This window comes from Lontra canadensis, unplaced genomic scaffold (assembly GCF_010015895.1).
Source record: "Lontra canadensis isolate GAN:19392208 unplaced genomic scaffold, GSC_riverotter_1.0 scaffold62, whole genome shotgun sequence".
In the NCBI taxonomy this organism is placed as follows: domain Eukaryota; kingdom Metazoa; phylum Chordata; class Mammalia; order Carnivora; family Mustelidae; genus Lontra; species Lontra canadensis.
Window position 1 is genome coordinate 43,966 of NW_022631056.1, and position 7,770 is coordinate 51,735.

Genomic DNA, 7,770 nt, shown 5'->3' on the forward strand with positions numbered 1-7,770 from the left:
TATGAAAATATTCAAATAATGGATTTTCTATTAGGGAAAAGCGTAAAGAATAAGGAACTGCCGGGTTAAAATTATGTCAGCATATAAAATATAGAAAATTCTACTGACATTTAGAAAAATTCCTCAGCAGATTCTTCAAAGAGAAATTTCCATGTATATGGACTCTTCTTTCTATGTGGGAGAACTTCGTCTAGAGGAAAATTTCTACTTTTGTTGTGCCTTTCAGTCATGCAGGTGAATAGTGTGTATTAATTCACATTTCTTGATTGGGTGAAGAAAATTTATTAAAAGCAACAAGCATTACTGTATCATTCATGTTCTTGTTTTATTGTTCTTCCCTCCTTTATCAGTAAAACTGGTTAAATGCACCAACCCTAACGATAACCACCTCTCCTAGGTGAGATACCCTGTTGTCTAGAATGGTATTGGGGGTGGGGGTGAATAGGAGCAGTTGGCAGACACTTTGGTCACAGATCTAAATACACTTTACAAAATTAGTTTTTCTGCACCAAAGCTAATATTTTAATTCCGTACAAATTGCCTCTTCTCTGATTGTCCCAGGCTTGGGAGATAAAGAAAGGCATGTTGTTTGTAACTGTGTTTGTGAGTTAGGATTGAAAAATTAAACAGAGACAACTGCTTGATATGAAAATACAGTGTCTGAGGCCTAAAGTAAGAATAGTTGAACAGAATTATTGTCATGAAAATTAGAATGCTATAAACACTTAATTTGTAATAATAATTAATTTGTAATAATATAGAGGTTATAGAATATTGAATTTATAAAGAAGAAAAAAGCTTGAAATGACATTTTCATATACAGTATATGTTAACAAAAATGAAATAAGCAATGAAGTAGTAGAAAGATAGTGACAATCTATTATAATATTAATAAATAACCATGATTAATAAGATTATTTGGAAAATATATATTACTTTACCATTACTTAAAACAAAAAATTGTTGAGGAGGGACCGTGTAAATGTATATAGAAAACTAGCTGTGTATTTCTTAAAAAGACAAATACAAAACAAAATGATACAAAACAAAAACCAAAGCAATTTCTATACTTTGACAACACTAGAAAATTTAAATTAAAGAAATACATAGAGAATTAACCAGGGTAATACAAATTAGATTAACTAAATAATAAATAAATAAATAATAATAATAAACTGGAGATCACACTATGGTAACATTTCTAAATTTTACAATAATAAGTTTTTCCCTAATTTTGTGATTCTGAGATGAAGTTGTCTTTCATCACCTCTGATAATCTCAACTATCCAACATCTCATAGAATCTAAATAATATTGACTTAAGCTAGGGCTCCTATAAGGAAAGCCTGAGATGAGAGTTCCTGTAAATGTAATTCTTGAGGTAGTGTCCTCAGAAAGGGAGTAGAGAAACTGGACAGAGCAGGCCAGACAACGAATCAAGAATGAGATTTCAGCTACAGACAAGCTTTAGCCTAGCTTCATGGAGTCATCTGGAACATGCATTGCACTATAAAGCTGGTCCCACTGTGAGAGTGAATCAATACGTTTTTATATCACTGCAACAGTAAGGGAGACATTGGATGGTTTGGTGACCTGCAAGGAATGGCAGCATAGCTTCCTGGAGGGGACACCTCTCTTACCTGAGGACCATACTCTGACGGAGACAACTGGCAGCCATTAGCAGTCTACAGTCAAAGCAGATAGGAAATAGTGCAACTCCTTTGTGAAGGGGCTAGGTGGGGTGCAGGGCATCCTTATATTCCCTCCTTTACAACATAGAGATTAACTTGTTTTCAGTAACACAATTGTTGGCAATTTCTGTGTTAAATAATAAAAAGAACATTAGTGTGACCAGCTAGAATCTCTGCAGGTTCCGTTGGTCCTGAAGATGATAACTGATATATGTCAACCCCCTAATCTCCTAGAATCTAGATTCTCTTTCCATGCATCTATCACTTCTGCAGAAATTACTGGAGAGCCACTTGTTGGTGGCATTCATGGTGGGGTAAGCAGAAACATTATCCTTAAAGGTCTGAGCATCTGATAACCAAAAGGCCCTGTAAAGGCCTATCTGTGAGATCTTTACAGCTAAATGTGTTCTAAGAAACATGAAAGTTATCCCACTGAATCCCCTAGGCTTGCCAGCCTGTTGGGAGGCTACTAATAAATTCTGAAAATATTAAAATATAAAGTTAATTCAAAACAGGTCATAAAAATTAAAATATAAACTTAGAGATTGAAATACATACTTGAAGAACAAAATATATAATGTAAAAATAATTTTCAATTTATTATCTGAATTAAGAATACCACATTATATTTATGCATTCCTGAAAAAAGCTGGGGAAGAGAATAGGGGAAAAAAAATCCACAGATTTCTCGCCTTTAACTAGGGTGGAAATTGGAAGGCTAGAGTGTGTCAGAGATGTAGCGTGACATTTCAAAATACCCAGTAATTTAACATTTGCTTTTTTTTAACTGAATACAAACAGTGGGAGAATCCTAACCAGAGCAACAGACTTGTTAAACACTATTAAAAAAAGGAAAGTGTTATAACAAATTCATTTCACACTTGAAAACTGTAAAAATTTTTGAGTAATCATAAAAAGATGAAAGGAGTTAAATATTACAAATCTGCCAAGGAGGTCTAACCCATACACATCAAAAGTTTAAAACAAAGATACTTTGAACACATAAATTCATGATTCTTTATATAAGGTAACTCATCAAGGTGAAAAAAAAGTAAGAATTATGAAAAGATAGTTCAAACAAGCAAAAATGAAGTATAGATGGTCTTAATCACAGCAAAATAAGTTGAATGCAAGGCGGATAGCGTGAACTACAGCAAAAAGGTAAATTTATATCAATAAATAGTTCAAAAATGAATAAAGGTACAGTTATCAGCTTGTGATTGTGAATTACATATACGTAATATGTAAAAACAAAACTTATTTGAAGGAAAAAAAGTTACATTTTTCACTCTGATGAATCAAGTATTCAAAATTAAATTAAGGTATAGAAAATATTAACAAGTATCATCCTGGTTATAAACAGGAGTTTCCATTGTTTAAGAAAATCTTAAAATAGGCATCATTGCACAATTTATAACAGCATGCCATCTTTGTCTAAAAGCTGTTTTATTGTTGATTTATTTTTTTACAGGGAGCTTGAACTCCTGACCATGAGATCATGACCTGAGCTAAGATCAAGAGTCAGATGCTTAACCAACTGAGTCACCTAGGCGCCCTGCTAAAAGCTATTTAAGTCAATAATGTCTTATAACTGATGTTTTAGAACTGATAAATGATATATTTCGTAAACATTTATATTACTTGAGAAACTGATTTGGCTGCTGTGACAGGGAAAAATCTATGTGGCTGAAATTAAATGGAAGTTTGTTCTTTCCTCATTTAATATTCTGAGCATAAAATATCTGGGGCTGATAGGAAGCTGCCATGATAGTGAGGGATCTGACTCTTTCTATTTGGTCGTTCCACTTTTCTAAAAATGTAATTTCCTTTGAATAAGATGGTTTTCTTGTTCACAGTTTATTTCACATTAACCTTTAAGTCAGGGGGAAACACTGAGGAGGGGGGCATGTATTTACATATAAACAAAGCCCTAAGAATAAATTTTATAAGAAAAATTTAAAATTCCATTTTAAAACTATAAATACTGACTTAATGGAAGAGCATGAAGAACACTTCTGTTTCAAAATAAAGGAGTTTTGAAAGCATTTACTCATTTTTAAAAAATAGATCTGTTGACTATTTGTATGACCTTTGGAGATATATCTATTCCAGTATTTTGCTCATTTTAAAAAGTCAGGTTATTAGGGTGTTGTTTTGTTTTGGTTTGGTTTTTGCTATTGAATTGTAGGAGTAGCTTATATATTCTGAAGATTAACCTCTCATCAGATATAAGTTTTGCAAATAATTCCTCCCATTCTATAGGCTGCCCATTCATTCTGTTGTTTGTTTAATGATTGTTTACTTTTTTAGTTTGAGGTAATCCCATGTAGCTATTTTTGCTTTTGTTGCCTGTACTTTTGGTATCATATTCATGAAATCTTTATGTCACTAATCATCACAGAAATGGAAATCAAAACCACAGTGTGATATCACCTCTCATCTGTCGAGATAGCTATTACCAGAAAAACAAAAGGCAAGTGTTGGCAAGATTGGACCATGTTCAGCATTATTCACAAAAACCAAGATGTGGAAACTACCTAATCTCCACTGAGACATGCTTGGTTTAAAAAAAAAAATGTGGTGTAGGGGTGCCTAGTTGGCTTAGTGGGTTAGGTGTCTGCTTAGGTCTCCAGGTCCTGGGAGCGAGCCCCGTGTCTTGGGCTCCCTGCTCACAGAAGCTCTAATATCTCTTTGAGATCCTGATTTCAATTGTTTTGAATAAATGCTCCAAAGAGGAATTGTTGGATCTCATGGTGGTTCTACTAACAATCTTGCCAACATTCGTCTTTTGTATACACCACATTTTAAAAAAAATATATTTTATTTATTTATTTTAGAGAGAGAAAATGAAAGAGAGAGAGCACGAGAGAGGAGAGGGTCAGAAGGTGAAGATGAACAGAGAGTCTGATAAAGGACTCAATTCTGGGATTCCAGGATCATGACCAGAGCCAAAGGCAGTCGCTTAACCAGCTGAGCCACCCAGGTGCCCCAAGAATCACATAATTATTAACCATGCTTTGGTATTTCCCTCCAATCCATTTAGTGTGTTTAAACCCTTTATATACCATCTACCATATGTGTTTTCTATATCATAGGGATTTTACGTACTCAGTCTTAATTTCAGCCAAACCCTAAGTTGCTTCATATTCTACGTTCTTTTTTATTCTATACTATATACTTTCCATGTTATTGTAAGAAAGAACAGCCCTTATTAAGAAAGATACAATTCCTATTATTTTCTACACTATAATCTTAAAATGTTGCACCTTTTTTTTTTGGGGGGGGGTTGGTCTCTCTGCTTAAATGTTAAAATTATGTCAATCATGATTACCTATATTTACTGGTTTTAAGCTCGTGCAATGATCACCAAAAATAATTTTAAGGTAACAATTATATATTTAAAATATATTTTATGCATAAACCCTATGAATCCTTTTCATTAGTAAGCAGGCAAACAAATAATAATAATAATAAAATTCCATCTTACTTGAATGTTTTTCAGAATTCAACAGAAGAGGTAAGAAAAGTACAGAAAATTACATGATTCCTCAGCTAATATCCATTTTTCTAAATATGAACAACAATGGCTAAAAATGTTTTCCTTTAAAAATAGCACCTGAAACTTTATTGCTTTCCTTGAATTAAATGTACATATTGTAGTAGGATATGATGTTGTTATTTTTAAAAATTATTTCTTATTTTCATGCAGCTAAAGATTTAGACATTAAAACAAAGAATAAATTTTTGGTTTTCCTGTAAATTAAACAAGCAGCTCTTCTTTCTCTAAAATATACTTCAGAGGGAAAAAGTAGAAAAAGCATCACATCTATTAAACCCAAGACAGGAACAAAACAGAGAATAAGGAAAGGATCTTAAAACTGCCTCAGACCTACCCTATGAAATCACTGGGTCTTGGACAGAACATTTTGTATAATATGAATGAACCTTCTTAGACAGATGTCAACCAGAACATTAAAGACCAGAACACAAAGCCTGTCTTAACAGGGTATTTGTTTCGTAGGGATTTTGAAGAAAATTGGGCAAAATACTTGAATCCTCTGAAGGTTTCTTTCCCCAGAGTCACCATATCCTTTGTCCCTGCTGATATTTAAATTATTTTCGGAAGTTATCTTGACATCTCACTCTACCCTCCCTCCCCACTCTGGACCCCCTTTTTTCCACCAAGACCTGAGAAGGATGGGGCTGTTACCATGAGCAACAACTGTTTCTTCAATTTTCTCCTTTTTCTAATACACTTAAAAAAATAATTTAAAAAATATTTATTTATTCATTTATTTAGAGAGAGAGCATGAGAGCATGAGTAAGCAGAGGGACAGAGGAAGGGAGAGAAAGCTGACTTCCCATTGAGCTGAGCCCTACGTGGGGCTCATGACCCAGAGGGGAGAACCCAAAGGGAAATGAGGAATCTCATACTTAACCAACTGCACCACCCAGGCACCCCTAACTTTCTCAAGTTTTAACTTGCAGGGACAAGAATCTTCAAATTGTTTGCTGAACTGTCAAGCTGAAAGAGTCTGGGCTTTGTTAGCAAAGTACTAGGTTAATTTTCAAAACTTGTCTGGAAAACAATTGACTACTCTTTTTGTGTACACAGAAATTAAATGAGCTCCTACTGAGAGCCCCATTTTCTTGTTTTTGTTTAGAATTCCTATAGGGTTAAGCCAATTAGAAATTAGTTCTAGTCATTAGAGAAGCAATAAAGTCTCATTTTTCTTTGTGGCAAGCTAGTTTTCAGTGAATTTCAAAATATTTCTGAATGATGCTAAACTGTATCAAATTCTTAAAATGTTTTACACAATGAGAATGTTGTGGAATTATAGAAAAGATGAAACTAGTGGCATTTGTATGAAAAATTATTTAAAATAAAGGAAGTAGAGAGAAACTGGTACTTTTTGTTACGTCTAGTATTTCATAACAAGACAAACATAGTGAAACTTTTCCTTAGATGATCACATTTTAGATATAATGAAACCCAGGGAAATTCAGTTAAGCACAATTAAATGATATCCACAAGCAATGTGGCATAATACTTAAGCATATGGTCTCTGGAGTTTGACTCTGGATTAAAATACTAATTCTACTACATCCTAGCTGGATGATCTTAGACAAATTAAAAATTTTAAAAGTGATTAAAAAAATCAACCATCTATAACATTTTATGTACTCTATTATGCACAAAGACATTTATATCAAATCTGCAGTATGTAAAAAAGAATATTCATTATTAATACATTCAATGTCAGAGTCTACTCTATGTCATTAGAAGAATATTTGGATGAAATAGTTTATATTTTTTAAAAATTACTAGAGAAGAGCAGAGAGAGAATGTGCAAATAAATTAAACTATTGAACCCCATGATTTTTAAAAAATGATTTGTTTTTAAAGGAAAATTAAATAGAATAAATTAAATTAAAAGTTAAATAAAATTTAAAAAATTTTTAAAAATAAAAACTAAATAAAGTTTTCAGTAAGCAATAATTGAGCCTTGGATAAACCTTACTGGCTACAATACTACCACTGCACAAAGCTGAGGAAAATTAAGGAAATACATTTAAGGAAAACTATTCATGATTTGGGAGGAAAATATGAAAATAAAAGTTTATATAATTATATAAATATAAAAATAAAATAATAAAAAATCATATATTTCAAAGCAACTTGGTATATTTTAATTGAAAAAAATGCACAAAATTATAATAATAAAAAGGGAGATGATAGACACCAAAATTTATAAATTTAAATATGTTAATTAAATGTATTGATGAATGCACATCTGAATGTTTTCATATAATCTATTAGTTTCTAGGAAAATATAAATGTACAAAATTCATTCAAGAAAAATCCAGAAGTGAAGGAGAAGAAATGAAGTTAGAGGTAGAAAAGGAAAGAATAAGAGACAGATTATTCTTCCATCATTGGAGTAAGACAAAGATGACCTCCTCACCTCATTATTTCACATTGTTCTCTAACTGCCAACTAATCTACTGGATGAAAATAAAGAAATAACAGCTTATCAATTTTGAAGTACAGAGGGAAACAATTATTTATATGTATGAAA

The 7,770-nt window shown here is 32.3% G+C and overlaps 1 pseudogene; it reads right to left on the reverse strand.

The window, feature by feature from the left end:
• Positions 1-7,127: 7,127 nt before the first annotated feature.
• Positions 7,128-7,241, reverse strand: LOC116879668 (annotated as a pseudogene).
• Positions 7,242-7,770: the final 529 nt, after the last annotated feature.